The 25,944-nt window shown below is 46.6% G+C and overlaps 34 non-coding genes across 34 annotated transcripts; all 34 read left to right on the forward strand.

Moving 5' to 3' along the window:
* Nucleotides 1-362: 362 nt before the first annotated feature.
* Nucleotides 363-455, forward strand: TRNAI-UAU (transfer RNA isoleucine (anticodon UAU)). The gene is given in 2 exon segments: nucleotides 363-400; nucleotides 420-455. It is a non-coding gene; the product is annotated as a tRNA-Ile (tRNA).
* Nucleotides 456-829: 374 nt separating this feature from the next.
* TRNAR-CCU (transfer RNA arginine (anticodon CCU)) lies at nucleotides 830-902 on the forward strand. The gene has a single exon. It is a non-coding gene; the product is annotated as a tRNA-Arg (tRNA).
* A 989-nt stretch (nucleotides 903-1,891) lies between these two features.
* Nucleotides 1,892-1,984, forward strand: TRNAI-UAU (transfer RNA isoleucine (anticodon UAU)). The gene is given in 2 exon segments: nucleotides 1,892-1,929; nucleotides 1,949-1,984. It is a non-coding gene; the product is annotated as a tRNA-Ile (tRNA).
* Nucleotides 1,985-2,358: 374 nt separating this feature from the next.
* TRNAR-CCU (transfer RNA arginine (anticodon CCU)) lies at nucleotides 2,359-2,431 on the forward strand. Its single transcript has one exon. It is a non-coding gene; the product is annotated as a tRNA-Arg (tRNA).
* Nucleotides 2,432-3,420: 989 nt separating this feature from the next.
* Nucleotides 3,421-3,513, forward strand: TRNAI-UAU (transfer RNA isoleucine (anticodon UAU)). The gene is given in 2 exon segments: nucleotides 3,421-3,458; nucleotides 3,478-3,513. It is a non-coding gene; the product is annotated as a tRNA-Ile (tRNA).
* Nucleotides 3,514-3,887: 374 nt separating this feature from the next.
* Nucleotides 3,888-3,960, forward strand: TRNAR-CCU (transfer RNA arginine (anticodon CCU)). The gene has a single exon. It is a non-coding gene; the product is annotated as a tRNA-Arg (tRNA).
* A 991-nt stretch (nucleotides 3,961-4,951) lies between these two features.
* TRNAI-UAU (transfer RNA isoleucine (anticodon UAU)) lies at nucleotides 4,952-5,044 on the forward strand. The gene is given in 2 exon segments: nucleotides 4,952-4,989; nucleotides 5,009-5,044. It is a non-coding gene; the product is annotated as a tRNA-Ile (tRNA).
* A 374-nt stretch (nucleotides 5,045-5,418) lies between these two features.
* TRNAR-CCU (transfer RNA arginine (anticodon CCU)) lies at nucleotides 5,419-5,491 on the forward strand. Its single transcript has one exon. It is a non-coding gene; the product is annotated as a tRNA-Arg (tRNA).
* Nucleotides 5,492-6,482: 991 nt separating this feature from the next.
* Nucleotides 6,483-6,575, forward strand: TRNAI-UAU (transfer RNA isoleucine (anticodon UAU)). Its single transcript is given in 2 exon segments — nucleotides 6,483-6,520; nucleotides 6,540-6,575. It is a non-coding gene; the product is annotated as a tRNA-Ile (tRNA).
* Nucleotides 6,576-6,949: 374 nt separating this feature from the next.
* TRNAR-CCU (transfer RNA arginine (anticodon CCU)) lies at nucleotides 6,950-7,022 on the forward strand. Its single transcript has one exon. It is a non-coding gene; the product is annotated as a tRNA-Arg (tRNA).
* Nucleotides 7,023-8,011: 989 nt separating this feature from the next.
* TRNAI-UAU (transfer RNA isoleucine (anticodon UAU)) lies at nucleotides 8,012-8,104 on the forward strand. Its single transcript is given in 2 exon segments — nucleotides 8,012-8,049; nucleotides 8,069-8,104. It is a non-coding gene; the product is annotated as a tRNA-Ile (tRNA).
* Nucleotides 8,105-8,478: 374 nt separating this feature from the next.
* Nucleotides 8,479-8,551, forward strand: TRNAR-CCU (transfer RNA arginine (anticodon CCU)). Its single transcript has one exon. It is a non-coding gene; the product is annotated as a tRNA-Arg (tRNA).
* A 989-nt stretch (nucleotides 8,552-9,540) lies between these two features.
* On the forward strand, nucleotides 9,541-9,633 carry TRNAI-UAU (transfer RNA isoleucine (anticodon UAU)). Its single transcript is given in 2 exon segments — nucleotides 9,541-9,578; nucleotides 9,598-9,633. It is a non-coding gene; the product is annotated as a tRNA-Ile (tRNA).
* Nucleotides 9,634-10,007: 374 nt separating this feature from the next.
* Nucleotides 10,008-10,080, forward strand: TRNAR-CCU (transfer RNA arginine (anticodon CCU)). The gene has a single exon. It is a non-coding gene; the product is annotated as a tRNA-Arg (tRNA).
* Nucleotides 10,081-11,071: 991 nt separating this feature from the next.
* Nucleotides 11,072-11,164, forward strand: TRNAI-UAU (transfer RNA isoleucine (anticodon UAU)). The gene is given in 2 exon segments: nucleotides 11,072-11,109; nucleotides 11,129-11,164. It is a non-coding gene; the product is annotated as a tRNA-Ile (tRNA).
* A 374-nt stretch (nucleotides 11,165-11,538) lies between these two features.
* Nucleotides 11,539-11,611, forward strand: TRNAR-CCU (transfer RNA arginine (anticodon CCU)). Its single transcript has one exon. It is a non-coding gene; the product is annotated as a tRNA-Arg (tRNA).
* Nucleotides 11,612-12,602: 991 nt separating this feature from the next.
* TRNAI-UAU (transfer RNA isoleucine (anticodon UAU)) lies at nucleotides 12,603-12,696 on the forward strand. Its single transcript has 2 exons — nucleotides 12,603-12,640; nucleotides 12,661-12,696. It is a non-coding gene; the product is annotated as a tRNA-Ile (tRNA).
* Nucleotides 12,697-13,070: 374 nt separating this feature from the next.
* TRNAR-CCU (transfer RNA arginine (anticodon CCU)) lies at nucleotides 13,071-13,143 on the forward strand. The gene has a single exon. It is a non-coding gene; the product is annotated as a tRNA-Arg (tRNA).
* A 991-nt stretch (nucleotides 13,144-14,134) lies between these two features.
* TRNAI-UAU (transfer RNA isoleucine (anticodon UAU)) lies at nucleotides 14,135-14,227 on the forward strand. Its single transcript is given in 2 exon segments — nucleotides 14,135-14,172; nucleotides 14,192-14,227. It is a non-coding gene; the product is annotated as a tRNA-Ile (tRNA).
* Nucleotides 14,228-14,601: 374 nt separating this feature from the next.
* TRNAR-CCU (transfer RNA arginine (anticodon CCU)) lies at nucleotides 14,602-14,674 on the forward strand. The gene has a single exon. It is a non-coding gene; the product is annotated as a tRNA-Arg (tRNA).
* A 991-nt stretch (nucleotides 14,675-15,665) lies between these two features.
* Nucleotides 15,666-15,759, forward strand: TRNAI-UAU (transfer RNA isoleucine (anticodon UAU)). The gene is made up of 2 exons: nucleotides 15,666-15,703; nucleotides 15,724-15,759. It is a non-coding gene; the product is annotated as a tRNA-Ile (tRNA).
* Nucleotides 15,760-16,133: 374 nt separating this feature from the next.
* TRNAR-CCU (transfer RNA arginine (anticodon CCU)) lies at nucleotides 16,134-16,206 on the forward strand. Its single transcript has one exon. It is a non-coding gene; the product is annotated as a tRNA-Arg (tRNA).
* Nucleotides 16,207-17,197: 991 nt separating this feature from the next.
* On the forward strand, nucleotides 17,198-17,290 carry TRNAI-UAU (transfer RNA isoleucine (anticodon UAU)). Its single transcript is given in 2 exon segments — nucleotides 17,198-17,235; nucleotides 17,255-17,290. It is a non-coding gene; the product is annotated as a tRNA-Ile (tRNA).
* Nucleotides 17,291-17,664: 374 nt separating this feature from the next.
* Nucleotides 17,665-17,737, forward strand: TRNAR-CCU (transfer RNA arginine (anticodon CCU)). Its single transcript has one exon. It is a non-coding gene; the product is annotated as a tRNA-Arg (tRNA).
* Nucleotides 17,738-18,728: 991 nt separating this feature from the next.
* On the forward strand, nucleotides 18,729-18,821 carry TRNAI-UAU (transfer RNA isoleucine (anticodon UAU)). The gene is given in 2 exon segments: nucleotides 18,729-18,766; nucleotides 18,786-18,821. It is a non-coding gene; the product is annotated as a tRNA-Ile (tRNA).
* A 374-nt stretch (nucleotides 18,822-19,195) lies between these two features.
* On the forward strand, nucleotides 19,196-19,268 carry TRNAR-CCU (transfer RNA arginine (anticodon CCU)). The gene has a single exon. It is a non-coding gene; the product is annotated as a tRNA-Arg (tRNA).
* A 991-nt stretch (nucleotides 19,269-20,259) lies between these two features.
* TRNAI-UAU (transfer RNA isoleucine (anticodon UAU)) lies at nucleotides 20,260-20,352 on the forward strand. The gene is given in 2 exon segments: nucleotides 20,260-20,297; nucleotides 20,317-20,352. It is a non-coding gene; the product is annotated as a tRNA-Ile (tRNA).
* Nucleotides 20,353-20,724: 372 nt separating this feature from the next.
* TRNAR-CCU (transfer RNA arginine (anticodon CCU)) lies at nucleotides 20,725-20,797 on the forward strand. The gene has a single exon. It is a non-coding gene; the product is annotated as a tRNA-Arg (tRNA).
* A 991-nt stretch (nucleotides 20,798-21,788) lies between these two features.
* TRNAI-UAU (transfer RNA isoleucine (anticodon UAU)) lies at nucleotides 21,789-21,881 on the forward strand. Its single transcript is given in 2 exon segments — nucleotides 21,789-21,826; nucleotides 21,846-21,881. It is a non-coding gene; the product is annotated as a tRNA-Ile (tRNA).
* A 374-nt stretch (nucleotides 21,882-22,255) lies between these two features.
* Nucleotides 22,256-22,328, forward strand: TRNAR-CCU (transfer RNA arginine (anticodon CCU)). Its single transcript has one exon. It is a non-coding gene; the product is annotated as a tRNA-Arg (tRNA).
* A 991-nt stretch (nucleotides 22,329-23,319) lies between these two features.
* TRNAI-UAU (transfer RNA isoleucine (anticodon UAU)) lies at nucleotides 23,320-23,412 on the forward strand. The gene is given in 2 exon segments: nucleotides 23,320-23,357; nucleotides 23,377-23,412. It is a non-coding gene; the product is annotated as a tRNA-Ile (tRNA).
* A 374-nt stretch (nucleotides 23,413-23,786) lies between these two features.
* TRNAR-CCU (transfer RNA arginine (anticodon CCU)) lies at nucleotides 23,787-23,859 on the forward strand. Its single transcript has one exon. It is a non-coding gene; the product is annotated as a tRNA-Arg (tRNA).
* Nucleotides 23,860-24,850: 991 nt separating this feature from the next.
* On the forward strand, nucleotides 24,851-24,943 carry TRNAI-UAU (transfer RNA isoleucine (anticodon UAU)). The gene is given in 2 exon segments: nucleotides 24,851-24,888; nucleotides 24,908-24,943. It is a non-coding gene; the product is annotated as a tRNA-Ile (tRNA).
* Nucleotides 24,944-25,317: 374 nt separating this feature from the next.
* Nucleotides 25,318-25,390, forward strand: TRNAR-CCU (transfer RNA arginine (anticodon CCU)). Its single transcript has one exon. It is a non-coding gene; the product is annotated as a tRNA-Arg (tRNA).
* Nucleotides 25,391-25,944: the final 554 nt, after the last annotated feature.

Below are 25,944 nucleotides of genomic sequence, written 5' to 3' on the forward strand. Positions count from 1 at the left end.
TGCCATTGCTCCAAAGAGGTAAGCGGCAACGCCCTCGTTGCTCCAAATAGCTCGTTTGCATGTTGACAAAGGCAGCGATATCTCGGCAACGGAGGCACCCATTCACAAGGAGAAAACACACTTTAATTCAGGTGACCCTAAACTATATTTCTGTGGGTCTGGGTTGATATGCTGGATTCTGGAGACAAACTTCCTTCAACATGAAACCTGCCAGCACCTTGGATCGTACGACTTCATATATCAGTAAGAGTGAAGTAAAACGACTTGGAGTAGATTCAGAGCATCTTTACTGTCAGCGATCTTAACGGTGATCGTTTGGGAAATATCATGCAAAGAAAGCAAGCCCGCAGCACCTCACGTAAGCTCCAGTGGCGCAATCGGTTAGCGCGCGGTACTTATAAAGCAGTAACTGTCGAGCAATGCCGAGGTTGTGAGTTCGAGCCTCACCTGGAGCATCCTTTCTTGCTTCCCTCATCTGTTTTTTTAGAACAGCAGCGAGGCAGCACAGTCTCTCAAGGCGCCTCATCCTCATCTATCAACACCACGGAATCACAAATCAGGCAAACTTGTGTGGTTTGGAAGAGTCCTGGCCCTCCATTAAGCTTTTCTTTTTCTTCTTCACCATTAACAATATCCTGTGACTGTGTCATCCAAAGGAGGCAAGAAAGGCACCCCTGGCTCTTCTTGAAAGAACGCAAGCACGCCAATAAGAAAGCTTTAGATTTGGAACGCAAAAGGTACAAGTCCCATCTGGATAATGCATTTGGATGGCTGGTGCATGTCTGCTTTCTTTGAAAAATAGAATCATAAGGCTTATGCCCTGCATCCAGCCCCAGTGGCCTAATGGATAAGGCACTGGCCTCCTAAGCCAGGGATTGTGGGTTCGAGTCCCATCTGGGGTGTTTGTCAGCCTAAGCTTTACAAGCGTACCCTGGACGTGTTTTAGGTCCAAATTAAAAGTTCTCAAGCCTCCTCTTCCCGGGGTGATTGTCTCGCTTGCCTCTGAAGCGGATCGTGCCAAACCTGACCGCGTACTAACATGAAAAGGCAATTTCTATGTCTCAAGAAGAGCAATTCAGTGTAACGCTATCTTCTTTGAATGCAGAGAACGCCCTATGCTTTTGAAAAAGACAGCACCTTGCTTTATTCTTCCTTTATATCCCATTGCCTAGACAAACACGGGGTACGGAATCGGAGATATCCATCTGCCTCCAATTGTGAATTTTTTTTACAAACAGAATTTCTTTACAATGCAATCCTATGTTGTTGGGATAGGGCACATGCATGGATTGCTAAAAATACAGGCTAACTCCACAGCGCTATAAGGAACCATTCCAATGTCACCCACATTGCATTTTTAAAAAAGGAGTCTGTAACCAAGCCCAGCATAGCAAACCAGCCCCGCAGAGAGATAGGTTAGGGTCACCTGAATCCAACGGTGTTTCCCCCTTCCGAATGGGTGCCTCCTTTCCTGAGTGCTCTCTCTTTCTGTCAATGCTCAAATGAGCTCTTTGGAGCAACGAGGGTGTTGCCATTGCTCCAAAGAGGTAAGCGGCAACGCCCTCGTTGCTCCAAATAGCTCATTTGCATGTTGACAAAGGCAGCGATATCTCGGCAACGGAGGCACCCATTCACAAGGAGAAAACACACTTTAATTCAGGTGACCCTAAACTATATTTCTGTGGGTCTGGGTTGATATGCTGGATTCTGGAGACAAACTTCCTTCAACATGAAACCTGCCAGCACCTTGGATCGTACGACTTCATATATCAGTAAGAGTGAAGTAAAACGACTTGGAGTAGATTCAGAGCATCTTTACTGTCAGCGATCTTAACGGTGATCGTTTGGGAAATATCATGCAAAAAAAGCAAGCCCGCAGCACCTCACGTAAGCTCCAGTGGCGCAATCGGTCAGCGCGCGGTACTTATAAAGCAGTAACTGTCGAGCAATGCCGAGGTTGTGAGTTCGAGCCTCACCTGGAGCATCCTTTCTTGCTTCCCTCATCTGTTTTTTTAGAACAGCAGCGAGGCAACACAGTCTCTCAAGGCGCCTCCTCCTCATCTATCAACACCACGGAATCACAAATCAGGCAAACTTGTGTGCTTTGGAAGAGTCCTGGCCCTCCATTAAGCTTTTCTTCTTCTTCTTCACCATTAACAATATCCTGTGACTGTGTCATCCAAAGGAGGCAAGAAAGGCACCCCTGGCTCTTCTTGAAAGAACGCAAGTACGCCAATAAGAAAGCTTTAGATTTGGAACGCAAAAGGTACAAGTCCCATCTGGATAATGCATTTGGATGGCTGGTGCATGTCTGCTTTCTTTGAAAAATAGAATCATAAGGCTTGTGCCCTGCATCCAGCCCCAGTGGCCTAATGGATAAGGCACTGGCCTCCTAAGCCAGGGATTGTGGGTTCGAGTCCCATCTGGGGTGTTTGTCAGCCTAAGCTTTACAAGCGTACCCTGGATGTGTTTTAGGTCCAAATTAAAAGTTCTCAAGCCTCCTCTTCCCGGGGTGATTGTCTCGCTTGCTTCTGAAGCGGATCGTGCCAAACCTGGCCGCGTACTAACATGAAAAGGCAATTTCTATGTCCCAAGAAGAGCAATTCAGTGTAACGCTATCTTCTTTGAATGCAGAGAACGCCCTATGCTTTTGAAAAAGACAGCACCTTGCTTTATTCTTCCTTTATATCCCATTGCCTAGACAAACACGGGGTACGGAATCGGAGATATCCATCTGCCTCCAATTGTGAATTTTTTTTACAAACAGAATTTCTTTACAATGCAATCCTATGTTGTTGGGATAGGGCACACGCATGGATTGCTAAAAATACAGGCTAACTCCACAGCGCTATAAGGAACCATTCCAATGTCACCCACATTGCATTTTTAAAAAAGGAGTCTGTAATCAAGCCCAGCATAGCAAACCAGCCCCGCAGAGAGATAGGTTAGGGTCACCTGAATCCAACGGTGTTTCCCCCTTCCGAATGGGTGCCTCCTTTCCTGAGTGCTCTCTCTTTCTGTCAATACTCAAATGAGCTCTTTGGAGCAACGAGGGTGTTGCCATTGCTCCAAAGAGGTAAGCGGCAACGCCCTCGTTGCTCCAAATAGCTCGTTTGCATGTTGACAAAGGCAGCGATATCTCGGCAACGGAGGCACCCATTCACAAGGAGAAAACACACTTTAATTCAGGTGACCCTAAACTATATTTCTGTGGGTCTGGGTTGATATGCTGGATTCTGGAGACAAACTTCCTTCAACATGAAACCTGCCAGCACCTTGGATCGTACGACTTCATATATCAGTAAGAGTGAAGTAAAACGACTTGGAGTAGATTCAGAGCATCTTTACTGTCAGCGATCTTAACGGTGATCGTTTGGGAAATATCATGCAAACAAAGCAAGCCCGCAGCACCTCACGTAAGCTCCAGTGGCGCAATCGGTCAGCGCGCGGTACTTATAAAGCAGTAACTGTCGAGCAATGCCGAGGTTGTGAGTTCGAGCCTCACCTGGAGCATCCTTTCTTGCTTCCCTCATCTGTTTTTTTAGAACAGCAGCGAGGCAGCACAGTCTCTCAAGGCGCCTCCTCCTCATCTATCAACACCACGGAATCACAAATCAGGCAAACTTGTGTGGTTTGGAAGAGTCCTGGCCCTCCATTAAGCTTTTCTTCTTCTTCTTCACCATTAACAATATCCTGTGACTGTGTCATCCAAAGGAGGCAAGAAAGGCACCCCTGGCTCTTCTTGAAAGAACGCAAGCACGCCAATAAGAAAGCTTTAGATTTGGAACGCAAAAGGTACAAGTCCCATCTGGATAATGCATTTGGATGGCTGGTGCATGTCTGCTTTCTTTGAAAAATAGAATCATAAGGCTTGTGCCCTGCATCCAGCCCCAGTGGCCTAATGGATAAGGCACTGGCCTCCTAAGCCAGGGATTGTGGGTTCGAGTCCCATCTGGGGTGTTTGTCAGCCTAAGCTTTACAAGCGTACCCTGGACGTGTTTTAGGTCCAAATTAAAAGTTCTCAAGCGTCCTCTTCCCGGGGTGATTGTCTCGCTTGCCTCTGAAGCGGATCGTGCCAAACCTGACCGCGTACTAACATGAAAAGGCAATTTCTATGTCCCAAGAAGAGCAATTCAGTGTAACGCTATCTTCTTTGAATGCAGAGAACGCCCTATGCTTTTGAAAAAGACAGCACCTTGCTTTATTCTTCCTTTATATCCCATTGCCTAGACAAACACGGGGTACGGAATCGGAGATATCTATCTGCCTCCAATTGTGAATTTTTTTTACAAACAGAATTTCTTTACAATGCAATCCTATGTTGTTGGGATAGGGCACACGCATGGATTGCTAAAAATACAGGCTAACTCCACAGCGCTATAAGGAACCATTCCAATGTCACCCACATTGCATTTCTAAAAAAGGAGTCTGTAACCAAGCCCAGCATAGCAAACCAGCCCCGCAGAGAGATAGGTTAGGGTCACCTGAATCCAACGGTGTTTCCCCCTTCCGAATGGGTGCCTCCTTTCCTGAGTGCTCTCTCTTTCTGTCAATACTCAAATGAGCTCTTTGGAGCAACGAGGGTGTTGCCATTGCTCCAAACAGGTAAGCGGCAACGCCCTCGTTGCTCCAAATAGCTCGTTTGCATGTTGACAAAGGCAGCGATATCTCGGCAACGGAGGCACCCATTCACAAGGGGAAAACACACTTTAATTCAGGTGACCCTAAGCTATCTATTTCTGTGGGTCTGGGTTGATATACTGGATTCTGGAGACAAACTTCCTTCAACATGAAACCTGCCAGCACCTTGGATCGTACGACTTCATATATCAGTAAGAGTGAAGTAAAACGACTTGGAGTAGATTCAGAGCATCTTTACTGTCAGCGATCTTAATGGTGATCGTTTGGGAAATATCATGCAAAAAAAGCAAGCCCGCAGCACCTCACGTCAGCTCCAGTGGCGCAATCGGTCAGCGCGCGGTACTTATAAAGCAGTAACTGTCGAGCAATGCCGAGGTTGTGAGTTCGAGCCTCATCTGGAGCATCCTTTCTTGCTTCCCTCATCTGTTTTTTTAGAACAGCAGCGAGGCAGCACAGTCTCTCAAGGCGCCTCCTCCTCATCTATCAACACCACGGAATCACAAATCAGGCAAACTTGTGTGCTTTGGAAGAGTCCTGGCCCTCCATTAAGCTTTTCTTCTTCTTCTTCACCATTAACAATATCCTGTGACTGTGTCATCCAAAGGAGGCAAGAAAGGCACCCCTGGCTCTTCTTGAAAGAACGCAAGTACGCCAATAAGAAAGCTTTAGATTTGGAACGCAAAAGGTACAAGTCCCATCTGGATAATGCATTTGGATGGCTGGTGCATGTCTGCTTTCTTTGAAAAATAGAATCATAAGGCTTGTGCCCTGCATCCAGCCCCAGTGGCCTAATGGATAAGGCACTGGCCTCCTAAGCCAGGGATTGTGGGTTCGAGTCCCATCTGGGGTGTTTGTCAGCCTAAGCTTTACAAGCGTACCCTGGACGTGTTTTAGGTCCAAATTAAAAGTTCTCAAGCCTCCTCTTCCCGGGGTGATTGTCTCGCTTGCTTCTGAAGCGGATCGTGCCAAACCTGACCGCGTACTAACATGAAAAGGCAATTTCTATGTCCCAAGAAGAGCAATTCAGTGTAACGCTATCTTCTTTGAATGCAGAGAACGCCCTATGCTTTTGAAAAAGACAGCACCTTGCTTTATTCTTCCTTTATATCCCATTGCCTAGACAAACACGGGGTACGGAATCGGAGATATCCATCTGCCTCCAATTGTGAATTTTTTTTACAAACAGAATTTCTTTACAATGCAATCCTATGTTGTTGGGATAGGGCACACGCATGGATTGCTAAAAATACAGGCTAACTCCACAGCGCTATAAGGAACCATTCCAATGTCACCCACATTGCATTTTTAAAAAAGGAGTCTGTAACCAAGCCCAGCATAGCAAACCAGCCCCGCAGAGAGATAGGTTAGGGTCACCTGAATCCAACGGTGTTTCCCCCTTCCGAATGGGTGCCTCCTTTCCTGAGTGCTCTCTCTTTCTGTCAATACTCAAATGAGCTCTTTGGAGCAACGAGGGTGTTGCCATTGCTCCAAAGAGGTAAGCGGCAACGCCCTCGTTGCTCCAAATAGCTCGTTTGCATGTTGACAAAGGCAGCGATATCTCGGCAACGGAGGCACCCATTCACAAGGGGAAAACACACTTTAATTCAGGTGACCCTAAGCTATCTATTTCTGTGGGTCTGGGTTGATATGCTGGATTCTGGAGACAAACTTCCTTCAACATGAAACCTGCCAGCACCTTGGATCGTACGACTTCATATATCAGTAAGAGTGAAGTAAAACGACTTGGAGTAGATTCAGAGCATCTTTACTGTCAGCGATCTTAACGGTGATCGTTTGGGAAATATCATGCAAAAAAAGCAAGCCAGCAGGACCTCACGTAAGCTCCAGTGGCGCAATCGGTCAGCGCGCGGTACTTATAAAGCAGTAACTGTCGAGCAATGCCGAGGTTGTGAGTTCGAGCCTCACCTGGAGCATCCTTTCTTGCTTCCCTCATCTGTTTTTTTAGAACAGCAGCGAGGCAACACAGTCTCTCAAGGCGCCTCCTCCTCATCTATCAACACCACGGAATCACAAATCAGGCAAACTTGTGTGCTTTGGAAGAGTCCTGGCCCTCCATTAAGCTTTTCTTCTTCTTCTTCACCATTAACAATATCCTGTGACTGTGTCATCCAAAGCAGGCAAGAAAGGCATCCCTGGCTCTTCTTGAAAGAACGCAAGCACGCCAATAAGAAAGCTTTAGATTTGGAACGCAAAAGGTACAAGTCCCATCTGGATAATGCATTTGGATGGCTGGTGCATGTCTGCTTTCTTTGAAAAATAGAATCATAAAGCTTGTGCCCTGCATCCAGCCCCAGAGGCCTAATGGATAAGGCACTGGCCTCCTAAGCCAGGGATTGTGGGTTCGAGTCCCATCTGGGGTGTTTGTCAGCCTAAGCTTTACAAGCGTACCCTGGACGTGTTTTAGGTCCAAATTAAAAGTTCTCAAGCCTCCTCTTCCCGGGGTGATTGTCTCGCTTGCTTCTGAAGCGGATCGTGCCAAACCTGGCCGCGTACTAACATGAAAAGGCAATTTCTATGTCCCAAGAAGAGCAATTCAGTGTAACGCTATCTTCTTTGAATGCAGAGATCGCCCTATGCTTTTGAAAAAGACAGCACCTTGCTTTATTCTTCCTTTATATCCCATTGCCTAGACAAACACGGGGTACGGAATCGGAGATATCCATCTGCCTCCAATTGTGAATTTTTTTTACAAACAGAATTTCTTTACAATGCAATCCTATGTTGTTGGGATAGGGCACACGCATGGATTGCTAAAAATACAGGCTAACTCCACAGCGCTATAAGGAACCATTCCAATGTCACCCACATTGCATTTTTAAAAAAGGAGTCTGTAACCAAGCCCAGCATAGCAAACCAGCCCCGCAGAGAGATAGGTTAGGGTCACCTGAATCCAACGGTGTTTCCCCCTTCCGAATGGGTGCCTCCTTTCCTGAGTGCTCTCTCTTTCTGTCAATGCTCAAATGAGCTCTTTGGAGCAACGAGGGTGTTGCCATTGCTCCAAAGAGGTAAGCGGCAACGCCCTCGTTGCTCCAAATAGCTCATTTGCATGTTGACAAAGGCAGCGATATCTCGGCAACGGAGGCACCCATTCACAAGGAGAAAACACACTTTAATTCAGGTGACCCTAAACTATATTTCTGTGGGTCTGGGTTGATATGCTGGATTCTGGAGACAAACTTCCTTCAACATGAAACCTGCCAGCACCTTGGATCGTACGACTTCATATATCAGTAAGAGTGAAGTAAAACGACTTGGAGTAGATTCAGAGCATCTTTACTGTCAGCGATCTTAACGGTGATCGTTTGGGAAATATCATGCAAAAAAAGCAAGCCCGCAGCACCTCACGTAAGCTCCAGTGGCGCAATCGGTCAGCGCGCGGTACTTATAAAGCAGTAACTGTCGAGCAATGCCGAGGTTGTGAGTTCGAGCCTCACCTGGAGCATCCTTTCTTGCTTCCCTCATCTGTTTTTTTAGAACAGCAGCGAGGCAACACAGTCTCTCAAGGCGCCTCCTCCTCATCTATCAACACCACGGAATCACAAATCAGGCAAACTTGTGTGCTTTGGAAGAGTCCTGGCCCTCCATTAAGCTTTTCTTCTTCTTCTTCACCATTAACAATATCCTGTGACTGTGTCATCCAAAGGAGGCAAGAAAGGCACCCCTGGCTCTTCTTGAAAGAACGCAAGTACGCCAATAAGAAAGCTTTAGATTTGGAACGCAAAAGGTACAAGTCCCATCTGGATAATGCATTTGGATGGCTGGTGCATGTCTGCTTTCTTTGAAAAATAGAATCATAAGGCTTGTGCCCTGCATCCAGCCCCAGTGGCCTAATGGATAAGGCACTGGCCTCCTAAGCCAGGGATTGTGGGTTCGAGTCCCATCTGGGGTGTTTGTCAGCCTAAGCTTTACAAGCGTACCCTGGATGTGTTTTAGGTCCAAATTAAAAGTTCTCAAGCCTCCTCTTCCCGGGGTGATTGTCTCGCTTGCTTCTGAAGCGGATCGTGCCAAACCTGGCCGCGTACTAACATGAAAAGGCAATTTCTATGTCCCAAGAAGAGCAATTCAGTGTAACGCTATCTTCTTTGAATGCAGAGAACGCCCTATGCTTTTGAAAAAGACAGCACCTTGCTTTATTCTTCCTTTATATCCCATTGCCTAGACAAACACGGGGTACGGAATCGGAGATATCCATCTGCCTCCAATTGTGAATTTTTTTTACAAACAGAATTTCTTTACAATGCAATCCTATGTTGTTGGGATAGGGCACACGCATGGATTGCTAAAAATACAGGCTAACTCCACAGCGCTATAAGGAACCATTCCAATGTCACCCACATTGCATTTTTAAAAAAGGAGTCTGTAATCAAGCCCAGCATAGCAAACCAGCCCCGCAGAGAGATAGGTTAGGGTCACCTGAATCCAACGGTGTTTCCCCCTTCCGAATGGGTGCCTCCTTTCCTGAGTGCTCTCTCTTTCTGTCAATACTCAAATGAGCTCTTTGGAGCAACGAGGGTGTTGCCATTGCTCCAAAGAGGTAAGCGGCAACGCCCTCGTTGCTCCAAATAGCTCGTTTGCATGTTGACAAAGGCAGCGATATCTCGGCAACGGAGGCACCCATTCACAAGGAGAAAACACACTTTAATTCAGGTGACCCTAAACTATATTTCTGTGGGTCTGGGTTGATATGCTGGATTCTGGAGACAAACTTCCTTCAACATGAAACCTGCCAGCACCTTGGATCGTACGACTTCATATATCAGTAAGAGTGAAGTAAAACGACTTGGAGTAGATTCAGAGCATCTTTACTGTCAGCGATCTTAACGGTGATCGTTTGGGAAATATCATGCAAACAAAGCAAGCCCGCAGCACCTCACGTAAGCTCCAGTGGCGCAATCGGTCAGCGCGCGGTACTTATAAAGCAGTAACTGTCGAGCAATGCCGAGGTTGTGAGTTCGAGCCTCACCTGGAGCATCCTTTCTTGCTTCCCTCATCTGTTTTTTTAGAACAGCAGCGAGGCAGCACAGTCTCTCAAGGCGCCTCATCCTCATCTATCAACACCACGGAATCACAAATCAGGCAAACTTGTGTGGTTTGGAAGAGTCCTGGCCCTCCATTAAGCTTTTCTTCTTCTTCTTCACCATTAACAATATCCTGTGACTGTGTCATCCAAAGGAGGCAAGAAAGGCACCCCTGGCTCTTCTTGAAAGAACGCAAGCACGCCAATAAGAAAGCTTTAGATTTGGAACGCAAAAGGTACAAGTCCCATCTGGATAATGCATTTGGATGGCTGGTGCATGTCTGCTTTCTTTGAAAAATAGAATCATAAGGCTTGTGCCCTGCATCCAGCCCCAGTGGCCTAATGGATAAGGCACTGGCCTCCTAAGCCAGGGATTGTGGGTTCGAGTCCCATCTGGGGTGTTTGTCAGCCTAAGCTTTACAAGCGTACCCTGGACGTGTTTTAGGTCCAAATTAAAAGTTCTCAAGCGTCCTCTTCCCGGGGTGATTGTCTCGCTTGCCTCTGAAGCGGATCGTGCCAAACCTGACCGCGTACTAACATGAAAAGGCAATTTCTATGTCCCAAGAAGAGCAATTCAGTGTAACGCTATCTTCTTTGAATGCAGAGAACGCCCTATGCTTTTGAAAAAGACAGCACCTTGCTTTATTCTTCCTTTATATCCCATTGCCTAGACAAACACGGGGTACGGAATCGGAGATATCTATCTGCCTCCAATTGTGAATTTTTTTTACAAACAGAATTTCTTTACAATGCAATCCTATGTTGTTGGGATAGGGCACACGCATGGATTGCTAAAAATACAGGCTAACTCCACAGCGCTATAAGGAACCATTCCAATGTCACCCACATTGCATTTCTAAAAAAGGAGTCTGTAACCAAGCCCAGCATAGCAAACCAGCCCCGCAGAGAGATAGGTTAGGGTCACCTGAATCCAACGGTGTTTCCCCCTTCCGAATGGGTGCCTCCTTTCCTGAGTGCTCTCTCTTTCTGTCAATACTCAAATGAGCTCTTTGGAGCAACGAGGGTGTTGCCATTGCTCCAAACAGGTAAGCGGCAACGCCCTCGTTGCTCCAAATAGCTCGTTTGCATGTTGACAAAGGCAGCGATATCTCGGCAACGGAGGCACCCATTCACAAGGGGAAAACACACTTTAATTCAGGTGACCCTAAGCTATCTATTTCTGTGGGTCTGGGTTGATATACTGGATTCTGGAGACAAACTTCCTTCAACATGAAACCTGCCAGCACCTTGGATCGTACGACTTCATATATCAGTAAGAGTGAAGTAAAACGACTTGGAGTAGATTCAGAGCATCTTTACTGTCAGCGATCTTAATGGTGATCGTTTGGGAAATATCATGCAAAAAAAGCAAGCCCGCAGCACCTCACGTCAGCTCCAGTGGCGCAATCGGTCAGCGCGCGGTACTTATAAAGCAGTAACTGTCGAGCAATGCCGAGGTTGTGAGTTCGAGCCTCATCTGGAGCATCCTTTCTTGCTTCCCTCATCTGTTTTTTTAGAACAGCAGCGAGGCAGCACAGTCTCTCAAGGCGCCTCCTCCTCATCTATCAACACCACGGAATCACAAATCAGGCAAACTTGTGTGCTTTGGAAGAGTCCTGGCCCTCCATTAAGCTTTTCTTCTTCTTCTTCACCATTAACAATATCCTGTGACTGTGTCATCCAAAGGAGGCAAGAAAGGCACCCCTGGCTCTTCTTGAAAGAACGCAAGTACGCCAATAAGAAAGCTTTAGATTTGGAACGCAAAAGGTACAAGTCCCATCTGGATAATGCATTTGGATGGCTGGTGCATGTCTGCTTTCTTTGAAAAATAGAATCATAAGGCTTGTGCCCTGCATCCAGCCCCAGTGGCCTAATGGATAAGGCACTGGCCTCCTAAGCCAGGGATTGTGGGTTCGAGTCCCATCTGGGGTGTTTGTCAGCCTAAGCTTTACAAGCATACCCCGGACGTGTTTTAGGTCCAAATTAAAAGTTCTCAAGCCTCCTCTTCCCGGGGTGATTGTCTCGCTTGCTTCTGAAGCGGATCGTGCCAAACCTGACCGCGTACTAACATGAAAAGGCAATTTCTATGTCCCAAGAAGAGCAATTCAGTGTAACGCTATCTTCTTTGAATGCAGAGAACGCCCTATGCTTTTGAAAAAGACAGCACCTTGCTTTATTCTTCCTTTATATCCCATTGCCTAGACAAACACGGGGTACGGAATCGGAGATATCCATCTGCCTCCAATTGTGAATTTTTTTTACAAACAGAATTTCTTTACAATGCAATCCTATGTTGTTGGGATAGGGCACACGCATGGATTGCTAAAAATACAGGCTAACTCCACAGCGCTATAAGGAACCATTCCAATGTCACCCACATTGCATTTTTAAAAAAGGAGTCTGTAACCAAGCCCAGCATAGCAAACCAGCCCCGCAGAGAGATAGGTTAGGGTCACCTGAATCCAACGGTGTTTCCCCCTTCCGAATGGGTGCCTCCTTTCCTGAGTGCTCTCTCTTTCTGTCAATAATCAAATGAGCTCTTTGGAGCAACGAGGGTGTTGCCATTGCTCCAAAGAGGTAAGCGGCAACGCCCTCGTTGCTCCAAATAGCTCGTTTGCATGTTGACAAAGGCAGCGATATCTCGGCAACGGAGGCACCCATTCACAAGGGGAAAACACACTTTAATTCAGGTGACCCTAAGCTATCTATTTCTGTGGGTCTGGGTTGATATGCTGGATTCTGGAGACAAACTTCCTTCAACATGAAACCTGCCAGCACCTTGGATCGTACGACTTCATATATCAGTAAGAGTGAAGTAAAACGACTTGGAGTAGATTCAGAGCATCTTTACTGTCAGCGATCTTAACGGTGATCGTTTGGGAAATATCATGCAAAAAAAGCAAGCCCGCAGCACCTCACGTAAGCTCCAGTGGCGCAATCGGTCAGCGCGCGGTACTTATAACAGCAGTAACTGTCGAGCAATGCCGAGGTTGTGAGTTCGAGCCTCACCTGGAGCATCCTTTCTTGCTTCCCTCATCTGTTTTTTTAGAACAGCAGCGAGGCAGCACAGTCTCTCAAGGCGCCTCATCCTCATCTATCAACACCACGGAATCACAAATCAGGCAAACTTGTGTGGTTTGGAAGAGTCCTGGCCCTCCATTAAGCTTTTCTTCTTCTTCTTCACCATTAACAATATCCTGTGACTGTGTCATCCAAAGGAGGCAAGAAAGGCACCCCTGGCTCTTCTTGAAAGAACGCAAGCACGCCAATAAGAAAGCTTTAGATTTGGAACGCAAAAGGTACAAGTCCCATCTGGATAATGCATTTGGATGGCTGGTGCATGTCTGCTTTCTTTGAAAAATAGAATCATAAGGCTTGTGCCCTGCATCCAGCCCCAGTGGCCTAATGGATAAGGCACTGGCCTCCTAAGCCAGGGATTGTGGGTTCGAGTCCCATCTGGGGTGTTTGTCAGCCTAAGCTTTACAAGCGTACCCTGGATGTGTTTTAGGTCCAAATTAAAAGTTCTCAAGCCTCCTCTTCCCGGGGTGATTGTCTCGCTTGCTTCTGAAGCGGATCGTGCCAAACCTGACCGCGTACTAACATGAAAAGGCAATTTCTATGTCCCAAGAAGAGCAATTCAGTGTAACGCTATCTTCTTTGAATGCAGAGAACGCCCTATGCTTTTGAAAAAGACAGCACCTTGCTTTATTCTTCCTTTATATCCCATTGCCTAGACAAACACGGGGTACGGAATCGGAGATATCCATCTGCCTCCAATTGTGAATTTTTTTTACAAACAGAATTTCTTTACAATGCAATCCTATGTTGTTGGGATAGGGCACACGCATGGATTGCTAAAAATACAGGCTAACTCCACAGCGCTATAAGGAACCATTCCAATGTCACCCACATTGCATTTTTAAAAAAGGAGTCTGTAACCAAGCCCAGCATAGCAAACCAGCCCCGCAGAGAGATAGGTTAGGGTCACCTGAATCCAACGGTGTTTCCCCCTTCCGAATGGGTGCCTCCTTTCCTGAGTGCTCTCTCTTTCTGTCAATACTCAAATGAGCTCTTTGGAGCAACGAGGGTGTTGCCATTGCTCCAAAGAGGTAAGCGGCAACGCCCTCGTTGCTCCAAATAGCTCGTTTGCATGTTGACAAAGGCAGCGATATCTCGGCAACGGAGGCACCCATTCACAAGGAGAAAACACACTTTAATTCAGGTGACCCTAAGCTATCTATTTCTGTGGGTCTGGGTTGATAGGCTGGATTCTGGAGACAAACTTCCTTCAACATGAAACCTGCCAGCACCTTGGATCGTACGACTTCATATATCAGTAAGAGTGAAGTAAAACGACTTGGAGTAGATTCAGAGCATCTTTACTGTCAGCGATCTTAACGGTGATCGTTTGGGAAATATCATGCAAACAAAGCAAGCCCGCAGCACCTCACGTAAGCTCCAGTGGCGCAATCGGTCAGCGCGCGGTACTTATAAAGCAGTAACTGTCGAGCAATGCCGAGGTTGTGAGTTCGAGCCTCACATGGAGCATCCTTTCTTGCTTCCCTCATCTGTTTTTTTAGAACAGCAACGAGGCAGCACAGTCTCTCAAGGCGCCTCATCCTCATCTATCAACACCACGGAATCACAAATCAGGCAAACTTGTGTGGTTTGGAAGAGTCCTGGCCCTCCATTAAGCTTTTCTTCTTCTTCTTCACCATTAACAATATCCTGTGACTGTGTCATCCAAAGGAGGCAAGAAAGGCACCCCTGGCTCTTCTTGAAAGAACGCAAGCACGCCAATAAGAAAGCTTTAGATTTGGAACGCAAAAGGTACAAGTCCCATCTGGATAATGCATTTGGATGGCTGGTGCATGTCTGCTTTCTTTGAAAAATAGAATCATAAGGCTTGTGCCCTGCATCCAGCCCCAGTGGCCTAATGGATAAGGCACTGGCCTCCTAAGCCAGGGATTGTGGGTTCGAGTCCCATCTGGGGTGTTTGTCAGCCTAAGCTTTACAAGCATACCCTGGACGTGTTTTAGGTCCAAATTAAAAGTTCTCAAGCCTCCTCTTCCCGGGGTGATTGTCTCGCTTGCTTCTGAAGCGGATCGTGCCAAACCTGACCGCGTACTAACATGAAAAGGCAATTTCTATGTCCCAAGAAGAGCAATTCAGTGTAACGCTATCTTCTTTGAATGCAGAGAACGCCCTATGCTTTTGAAAAAGACAGCACCTTGCTTTATTCTTCCTTTATATCCCATTGCCTAGACAAACACGGGGTACGGAATCGGAGATATCCATCTGCCTCCAATTGTGAATTTTTTTTACAAACAGAATTTCTTTACAATGCAATCCTATGTTGTTGGGATAGGGCACACGCATGGATTGCTAAAAATACAGGCTAACTCCACAGCGCTATAAGGAACCATTCCAATGTCACCCACATTGCATTTTTAAAAAAGGAGTCTGTAACCAAGCCCAGCATAGCAAACCAGCCCCGCAGAGAGATAGGTTAGGGTCACCTGAATCCAACGGTGTTTCCCCCTTCCGAATGGGTGCCTCCTTTCCTGAGTGCTCTCTCTTTCTGTCAATACTCAAATGAGCTCTTTGGAGCAACGAGGGTGTTGCCATTGCTCCAAAGAGGTAAGCGGCAACGCCCTCGTTGCTCCAAATAGCTCGTTTGCATGTTGACAAAGGCAGCGATATCTCGGCAACGGAGGCACCCATTCACAAGGGGAAAACACACTTTAATTCAGGTGACCCTAAGCTATCTATTTCTGTGGGTCTGGGTTGATATGCTGGATTCTGGAGACAAACTTCCTTCAACATGAAACCTGCCAGCACCTTGGATCGTACGACTTCATATATCAGTAAGAGTGAAGTAAAACGACTTGGAGTAGATTCAGAGCATCTTTACTGTCAGCGATCTTAACGGTGATCGTTTGGGAAATATCATGCAAAAAAAGCAAGCCCGCAGCACCTCACGTAAGCTCCAGTGGCGCAATCGGTCAGCGCGCGGTACTTATAACAGCAGTAACTGTCGAGCAATGCCGAGGTTGTGAGTTCGAGCCTCACCTGGAGCGTCCTTTCTTGCTTCCCTCATCTGTTTTTTTAGAACAGCAGCGAGGCAGCACAGTCTCTCAAGGCGCCTCCTCCTCATCTATCAACACCACGGAATCACAAATCAGGCAAACTTGTGTGCTTTGGAAGAGTCCTGGCCCTCCATTAAGCTTTTCTTCTTCTTCTTCACCATTAACAATATCCTATGACTGTGTCATCCAAAAGAGGCAAGAAAGGCACCCCTGGCTCTTCTTGAAAGAACGCAAGTACGCCAATAAGAAAGCTTTAGATTTGGAACGCAAAAGGTACAAGTCCCATCTGGATAATGCATTTGGATGGCTGGTGCATGTCTGCTTTCTTTGAAAAATAGAATCATAAGGCTTGTGCCCTGCATCCAGCCCCAGTGGCCTAATGGATAAGGCACTGGCCTCCTAAGCCAGGGATTGTGGGTTCGAGTCCCATCTGGGGTGTTTGTCAGCCTAAGCTTTACAAGCGTACCCTGGATGTGTTTTAGGTCCAAATTAAAAGTTCTCAAGCCTCCTCTTCCCGGGGTGATTGTCTCGCTTGCTTCTGAAGCGGATCGTGCCAAACCTGACCGCGTACTAACATGAAAAGGCAATTTCTATGTCCCAAGAAGAGCAATTCAGTGTAACGCTATCTTCTTTGAATGCAGAGAACGCCCTATGCTTTTGAAAAAGACAGCACCTTGCTTTATTCTTCCTTTATATCCCATTGCCTAGACAAACACGGGGTACGGAATCGGAGATATCCATCTGCCTCCAATTGTGAATTTTTTTTACAAACAGAATTTCTTTACAATGCAATCCTATGTTGTTGGGATAGGGCACACGCATGGATTGCTAAAAATACAGGCTAACTCCACAGCGCTATAAGGAACCATTCCAATGTCACCCACATTGCATTTTTAAAAAAGGAGTCTGTAACCAAGCCCAGCATAGCAAACCAGCCCCGCAGAGAGATAGGTTAGGGTCACCTGAATCCAACGGTGTTTCCCCCTTCCGAATGGGTGCCTCCTTTCCTGAGTGCTCTCTCTTTCTGTCAATACTCAAATGAGCTCTTTGGAGCAACGAGGGTGTTGCCATTGCTCCAAAGAGGTAAGCGGCAACGCCCTCGTTGCTCCAAATAGCTCGTTTGCATGTTGACAAAGGCAGCGATATCTCGGCAACGGAGGCACCCATTCACAAGGAGAAAACACACTTTAATTCAGGTGACCCTAAGCTATCTATTTCTGTGGGTCTGGGTTGATATGCTGGATTCTGGAGACAAACTTCCTTCAACATGAAACCTGCCAGCACCTTGGATCGTACGAATTCATATATCAGTAAGAGTGAAGTAAAACGACTTGGAGTAGATTCAGAGCATCTTTACTGTCAGCGATCTTAACGGTGATCGTTTGGGAAATATCATGCAAACAAAGCAAGCCCGCAGCACCTCACGTAAGCTCCAGTGGTGCAATCGGTCAGCGCGCGGTACTTATAAAGCAGTAACTGTCGAGCAATGCCGAGGTTGTGAGTTCGAGCCTCACCTGGAGCATCCTTTCTTGCTTCCCTCATCTGTTTTTTTAGAACAGCAGCGAGGCAGCACAGTCTCTCAAGGCGCCTCATCCTCATCTATCAACACCACGGAATCACAAATCAGGCAAACTTGTGTGGTTTGGAAGAGTCCTGGCCCTCCATTAAGCTTTTCTTCTTCTTCTTCACCATTAACAATATCCTGTGACTGTGTCATCCAAAGGAGGCAAGAAAGGCACCCCTGGCTCTTCTTGAAAGAACGCAAGCACGCCAATAAGAAAGCTTTAGATTTGGAACGCAAAAGGTACAAGTCCCATCTGGATAATGCATTTGGATGGCTGGTGCATGTCTGCTTTCTTTGAAAAATAGAATCATAAGGCTTGTGCCCTGCATCCAGCCCCAGTGGCCTAATGGATAAGGCACTGGCCTCCTAAGCCAGGGATTGTGGGTTCGAGTCCCATCTGGGGTGTTTGTCAGCCTAAGCTTTACAAGCATACCCTGGACGTGTTTTAGGTCCAAATTAAAAGTTCTCAAGCCTCCTCTTCCCGGGGTGATTGTCTCGCTTGCTTCTGAAGCGGATCGTGCCAAACCTGACCGCGTACTAACATGAAAAGGCAATTTCTATGTCCCAAGAAGAGCAATTCAGTGTAACGCTATCTTCTTTGAATGCAGAGAACGCCCTATGCTTTTGAAAAAGACAGCACCTTGCTTTATTCTTCCTTTATATCCCATTGCCTAGACAAACACGGGGTACGGAATCGGAGATATCCATCTGCCTCCAATTGTGAATTTTTTTTACAAACAGAATTTCTTTACAATGCAATCCTATGTTGTTGGGATAGGGCACACGCATGGATTGCTAAAAATACAGGCTAACTCCATAGCGCTATAAGGAACCATTCCAATGTCACCCACATTGCATTTTTAAAAAAGGAGTCTGTAACCAAGCCCAGCATAGCAAACCAGCCCCGCAGAGAGATAGGTTAGGGTCACCTGAATCCAACGGTGTTTCCCCCTTCCGAATGGGTGCCTCCTTTCCTGAGTGCTCTCTCTTTCTGTCAATACTCAAATGAGCTCTTTGGAGCAACGAGGGTGTTGCCATTGCTCCAAAGAGGTAAGCGGCAACGCCCTCATTGCTCCAAATAGCTCGTTTGCATGTTGACAAAGGCAGCGATATCTCGGCAACGGAGGCACCCATTCACAAGGGGAAAACACACTTTAATTCAGGTGACCCTAAGCTATCTATTTCTGTGGGTCTGGGTTGATATGCTGGATTCTGGAGACAAACTTCCTTCAACATGAAACCTGCCAGCACCTTGGATCGTACGACTTCATATATCAGTAAGAGTGAAGTAAAACGACTTGGAGTAGATTCAGAGCATCTTTACTGTCAGCGATCTTAACGGTGATCGTTTGGGAAATATCATGCAAAAAAAGCAAGCCCGCAGCACCTCACGTAAGCTCCAGTGGCGCAATCGGTCAGCGTGCGGTACTTATAAAGCAGTAACTGTCGAGCAATGCCGAGGTTGTGAGTTCGAGCCTCACCTGGAGCATCCTTTCTTGCTTCCCTCATCTGTTTTTTTAGAACAGCAGCGAGGCAGCACAGTCTCTCAAGGCGCCTCCTCCTCATCTATCAACACCACGGAATCACAAAACAGACAAACTTGTGTGCTTTGGAAGAGTCCTGGCCCTCCATTAAGCTTTTCTTCTTCTTCTTCACCATTAACAATATCCTGTGACTGTGTCATCCAAAGGAGGCAAGAAAGGCACCCCTGGCTCTTCTTGAAAGAACGCAAGTACGCCAATAAGAAAGCTTTAGATTTGGAACGCAAAAGGTACAAGTCCCATCTGGATAATGCATTTGGATGGCTGGTGCATGTCTGCTTTCTTTGAAAAATAGAATCATAAGGCTTGTGTCCTGCATCCAGCCCCAGTGGCCTAATGGATAAGGCACTGGCCTCCTAAGCCAGGGATTGTGGGTTCGAGTCCCATCTGGGGTGTTTGTCAGCCTAAGCTTTACAAGCGTACCCTGGACGTGTTTTAGGTCCAAATTAAAAGTTCTCAAGCCTCCTCTTCCCGGGGTGATTGTCTCGCTTGCTTCTGAAGCGGATCGTGCCAAACCTGGCCGCGTACTAACATGAAAAGGCAATTTCTATGTCCCAAGAAGAGCAATTCAGTGTAACGCTATCTTCTTTGAATGCAGAGAACGCCCTATGCTTTTGAAAAAGACAGCACCTTGCTTTATTCTTCCTTTATATCCCATTGCCTAGACAAACACGGGGTACGGAATCGGAGATATCCATCTGCCTCCAATTGTGAATTTTTTTTACAAACAGAATTTCTTTACAATGCAATCCTATGTTGTTGGGATAGGGCACACGCATGGATTGCTAAAAATACAGGCTAACTCCACAGCGCTATAAGGAACCATTCCAATGTCACCCACATTGCATTTTTAAAAAAGGAGTCTGTAACCAAGCCCAGCATAGCAAACCAGCCCCGCAGAGAGATAGGTTAGGGTCACCTGAATCCAACGGTGTTTCCCCCTACCGAATCGGTGCTTCCTTTCCTGAGTGCTCTCTCTTTCTGTCAATACTCAAATGAGCTCTTTGGAGCAACGAGGGTGTTGCCATTGCTCCAAAGAGGTAAGCGGCAACGCCCTCGTTGCTCCAAATAGCTCGTTTGCATGTTGACAAAGGCAGCGATATCTCGGCAACGGAGGCACCCATTCACAAGGAGAAAACACACTTTAATTCAGGTGACCCTAAGCTATCTATTTCTGTGGGTCTGGGTTGATATGCTGGATTCTGGAGACAAACTTCCTTCAACATGAAACCTGCCAGCACCTTGGATCGTACGACTTCATATATCAGTAAGAGTGAAGTAAAACGACTTGGAGTAGATTCAGAGCATCTTTACTGTCAGCGATCTTAATGGTGATCGTTTGGGAAATATCATGCAAACAAAGCAAGCCCGCAGCACCTCACGTAAGCTCCAGTGGCGCAATCGGTCAGCGCGCGGTACTTATAAAGCAGTAACTGTCGAGCAATGCCGAGGTTGTGAGTTCGCGCCTCACCTGGAGCATCCCTTCTTGCTTCCCTCATCTGTTTTTTTAGAACAGCAGCGAGGCAGCACAGTCTCAAGGCGCCTCATCCTCATCTATCAACACCACGGAATCACAAATCAGGCAAACTTGTGTGGTTTGGAAGAGTCCTGGCCCTCCATTAAGCTTTTCTTCTTCTTCTTCACCATTAACAATATCCTATGACTGTGTCATCCAAAGGAGGCAAGAAAGGCACCCCTGGCTCATCTTGAAAGAACGCAAGCACGCCAATAAGAAAGCTTTAGATTTGGAACGCAAAAGGTACAAGTCCCATCTGGATAATGCATTTGGATGGCTGGTGCATGTCTGCTTTCTTTGAAAAATAGAATCATAAGGCTTGTGCCCTGCATCCAGCCCCAGTGGCCTAATGGATAAGGCACTGGCCTCCTAAGCCAGGGATTGTGGGTTCGAGTCCCATCTGGGGTGTTTGTCAGCCTAAGCTTTACAAGCGTACCCTGGACGTGTTTTAGGTCCAAATTAAAAGTTCTCAAGCCTCCTCTTCCCGGGGTGATTGTCTCGCTTGCTTCTGAAGCGGATCGTGCCAAACCTGGCCGCGTACTAACATGAAAAGGCAATTTCTATGTCCCAAGAAGAGCAATTCAGTGTAACGCTATCTTCTTTGAATGCAGAGAACGCCCTATGCTTTTGAAAAAGACAGCACCTTGCTTTATTCTTCCATTATATCCCATTGCCTAGACAAACACGGGGTACGGAATCGGAGATATCCATCTGCCTCCAATTGTGAATTTTTTTTACAAACAGAATTTCTTTACAATGCAATCCTATGTTGTTGGGATAGGGCACACGCATGGATTGCTAAAAATACAGGCTAACTCCACAGCGCTATAAGGAACCATTCCAATGTCACCCACATTGCATTTTTAAAAAAGGAGTCTGTAACCAAGCCCAGCATAGCAAACCAGCCCCGCAGAGAGATAGGTTAGGGTCACCTGAATCCAACGGTGTTTCCCCCTTCCGAATGGGTGCCTCCTTTCCTGAGTGCTCTCTCTTTCTGTCAATACTCAAATGAGCTCTTTGGAGCAACGAGGGTGTTGCCATTGCTCCAAAGAGGTAAGCGGCAACGCCCTCGTTGCTCCAAATAGCTCGTTTGCATGTTGACAAAGGCAGCGATATCTCGGCAACGGAGGCACCCATTCACAAGGAGAAAACACACTTTAATTCAGGTGACCCTAAGCTATCTATTTCTGTGGGTCTGGGTTGATATGCTGGATTCTGGAGACAAACTTCCTTCAACATGAAACCTGCCAGCACCTTGGATCGTACGACTTCATATATCAGTAAGAGTGAAGTAAAACGACTTGGAGTAGATTCAGAGCATCTTTACTGTCAGCGATCTTAACGGTGATCATTTGGGAAATATCATGCAAACAAAGCAAGCCCGCAACACCTCACGTAAGCTCCAGTGGCGCAATCGGTCAGCGCGCGGTACTTATAAAGCAGTAACTGTCGAGCAATGCCGAGGTTGTGAGTTCGAGCCTCACCTGTAGCATCCTTTCTTGCTTCCCTCATCTGTTTTTTTAGAACAGCAGCGAGGCAGCACAGTCTCTCAAGGCGCCTCATCCTCATCTATCAACACCACGGAATCACAAATCAGGCAAACTTGTGTGGTTTGGAAGAGTCCTGGCCCTCCATTAAGCTTTTCTTTTTCTTCTTCACCATTAACAATATCCTGTGACTGTGTCATCCAAAGGAGGCAAGAAAGGCACCCCTGGCTCTTCTTGAAAGAACGCAAGCACGCCAATAAGAAAGCTTTAGATTTGGAACGCAAAAGGTACAAGTCCCATCTGGATAATGCATTTGGATGGCTGGTGCATGTCTGCTTTCTTTGAAAAATAGAATCATAAGGCTTGTGTCCTGCATCCAGCCCCAGTGGCCTAATGGATAAGGCACTGGCCTCCTAAGCCAGGGATTGTGGGTTCGAGTCCCATCTGGGGTGTTTGTCAGCCTAAGCTTTACAAGCGTACCCTGGATGTGTTTTAGGTCCAAATTAAAAGTTCTCAAGCCTCCTCTTCCCGGGGTGATTGTCTCGCTTGCTTCTGAAGCGGATCGTGCCAAACCTGACCGCGTACTAACATGAAAAGGCAATTTCTATGTCCCAAGAAGAGCAATTCAGTGTAACGCTATCTTCTTTGAATGCAGAGAACGCCCTATGCTTTTGAAAAAGACAGCACCTTGCTTTATTCTTCCTTTATATCCCATTGCCTAGACAAACACGGGGTACGGAATCGGAGATATCCATCTGCCTCCAATTGTGAATTTTTTTTACAAACAGAATTTCTTTACAATGCAATCCTATGTTGTTGGGATAGGGCACACGCATGGATTGCTAAAAATACAGGCTAACTCCACAGCGCTATAAGGAACCATTCCAATGTCACCCACATTGCATTTCTAAAAAAGGAGTCTGTAACCAAGCCCAGCATAGCAAACCAGCCCCGCAGAGAGATAGGTTAGGGTCACCTGAATCCAACGGTGTTTCCCCCTTCCGAATGGGTGCCTCCTTTCCTGAGTGCTCTCTCTTTCTGTCAATACTCAAATGAGCTCTTTGGAGCAACGAGGGTGTTGCCATTGCTCCAAACAGGTAAGCGGCAACACCCTCGTTGCTCCAAATAGCTCGTTTGCATGTTGACAAAGGCAGCGATATCTCGGCAACGGAGGCACCCATTCACAAGGGGAAAACACACTTTAATTCAGGTGACCCTAAGCTATCTATTTCTGTGGGTCTGGGTTGATATACTGGATTCTGGAGACAAACTTCCTTCAACATGAAACCTGCCAGCACCTTGGATCGTACGACTTCATATATCAGTAAGAGTGAAGTAAAACGACTTGGAGTAGATTCAGAGCATCTTTACTGTCAGCGATCTTAATAGTGATCGTTTGGGAAATATCATGCAAAAAAAGCAAGCCCGCAGCACCTCACGTAAGCTCCAGTGGCGCAATCGGTCAGCGCGCGGTACTTATAAAGCAGTAACTGTCGAGCAATGCCGAGGTTGTGAGTTCGAGCCTCATCTGGAGCATCCTTTCTTGCTTCCCTCATCTGTTTTTTTAGAACAGCAGCGAGGCAGCACAGTCTCTCAAGGCGCCTCCTCCTCATCTATCAACACCACGGAATCACAAATCAGGCAAACTTGTGTGCTTTGGAAGAGTCCTGGCCCTCCATTAAGCTTTTCTTCTTCTTCTTCACCATTAACAATATCCTGTGACTGTGTCATCCAAAGGAGGCAAGAAAGGCACCCCTGGCTCTTCTTGAAAGAACGCAAGTACGCCAATAAGAAAGCTTTAGATTTGGAACGCAAAAGGTACAAGTCCCATCTGGATAATGCATTTGGATGGCTGGTGCATGTCTGCTTTCTTTGAAAAATAGAATCATAAGGCTTGTGCCCTGCATCCAGCCCCAGTGGCCTAATGGATAAGGCACTGGCCTCCTAAGCCAGGGATTGTGGGTTCGAGTCCCATCTGGGGTGTTTGTCAGCCTAAGCTTTACAAGCGTACCCTGGACGTGTTTTAGGTCCAAATTAAAAGTTCTCAAGCCTCCTCTTCCCGGGGTGATTGTCTCGCTTGCTTCTGAAGCGGATCGTGCCAAACCTGGCCGCGTACTAACATGAAAAGGCAATTTCTATGTCCCAAGAAGAGCAATTCAGTGTAACGCTATCTTCTTTGAATGCAGAGAACGCCCTATGCTTTTAAAAAAGACAGCACCTTGCTTTATTCTTCCTTTATATCCCATTGCCTAGACAAACACGGGGTACGGAATCGGAGATATCCATCTGCCTCCAATTGTGAATTTTTTTTACAAACAGAATTTCTTTACAATGCAATCCTATGTTGTTGGGATAGGGCACACGCATGGATTGCTAAAAATACAGGCTAACTCCACAGCGCTATAAGGAACCATTCCAATGTCACCCACATTGCATTTTTAAAAAAGGAGTCTGTAACCAAGCCCAGCATAGCAAACCAGCCCCGCAGAGAGATAGGTTAGGGTCACCTGAATCCAACGGTGTTTCCCCCTTCCGAATGGGTGCCTCCTTCCCTGAGTGCTCTCTCTTTCTGTCAATACTCAAATGAGCTCTTTGGAGCAACGAGGGTGTTGCCATTGCTCCAAAGAGGTAAGCGGCAACGCCCTCGTTGCTCCAAATAGCTCGTTTGCATGTTGACAAAGGCAGCGATATCTCGGCAACGGAGGCACCCATTCACAAGGAGAAAACACACTTTAATTCAGGTGACCCTAAGCTATCTATTTCTGTGGGTCTGGGTTGATATGCTGGATTCTGGAGACAAACTTCCTTCAACATGAAACCTGCCAGCACCTTGGATCGTACGACTTCATATATCAGTAAGAGTGAAGTAAAACGACTTGGAGTAGATTCAGAGCATCTTTACTGTCAGCGATCTTAACGGTGATCGTTTGGGAAATATCATGCAAACAAAGCAAGCCCGCAGCACCTCACGTAAGCTCCAGTGGCGCAATCGGTCAGTGCGCGGTACTTATAAAGCAGTAACTGTCGAGCAATGCCGAGGTTGTGAGTTCGAGCCTCACCTGTAGCATCCTTTCTTGCTTCCCTCATCTGTTTTTTTAGAACAGCAGCGAGGCAGCACAGTCTCTCAAGGCGCCTCATCCTCATCTATCAACACCACGGAATCACAAATCAGGCAAACTTGTGTGGTTTGGAAGAGTCCTGGCCCTCCATTAAGCTTTTCTTCTTCTTCTTCACCATTAACAATATCCTGTGACTGTGTCATCCAAAGGAGGCAAGAAAGGCACCCCTGGCTCTTCTTGAAAGAACGCAAGCACGCCAATAAGAAAGCTTTAGATTTGGAACGCAAAAGGTACAAGTCCCATCTGGATAATGCATTTGGATGGCTGGTGCATGTCTGCTTTCTTTGAAAAATAGAATCATAAGGCTTGTGCCCTGCATCCAGCCCCAGTGGCCTAATGGATAAGGCACTGGCCTCCTAAGCCAGGGATTGTGGGTTCGAGTCCCATCTGGGGTGTTTGTCAGCCTAAGCTTTACAAGCGTACCCTGGACGTGTTGTAGGTCCAAATTAAAAGTTCTCAAGCCTCCTCTTCCCGGGGTGATTGTCTCGCTTGCTTCTGAAGCGGATCGTGCCAAACCTGACCGCGTACTAACATGAAAAGGCAATTTCTATGTCCCAAGAAGAGCAATTCAGTGTAACGCTATCTTCTTTGAATGCAGAGAACGCCCTATGCTTTTGAAAAAGACAGCACCTTGCTTTATTCTTCCTTTATATCCCATTGCCTAGACAAACACGGGGTACGGAATCGGAGATATCCATCTGCCTCCAATTGTGAATTTTTTTTACAAACAGAATTTCTTTACAATGCAATCCTATGTTGTTGGGATAGGGCACACGCATGGATTGCTAAAAATACAGGCTAACTCCACAGCGCTACAAGGAACCATTCCAATGTCACCCACATTGCATTTCTAAAAAAGGAGTCTGTAACCAAGCCCAGCATAGCAAACCAGCCCCGCAGAGAGATAGGTTAGGGTCACCTGAATCCAACGGTGTTTCCCCCTTCCGAA

This window comes from Leptodactylus fuscus, chromosome 5 (genome assembly GCF_031893055.1).
Source record: "Leptodactylus fuscus isolate aLepFus1 chromosome 5, aLepFus1.hap2, whole genome shotgun sequence".
Lineage (NCBI taxonomy): Eukaryota > Metazoa > Chordata > Amphibia > Anura > Leptodactylidae > Leptodactylus > Leptodactylus fuscus.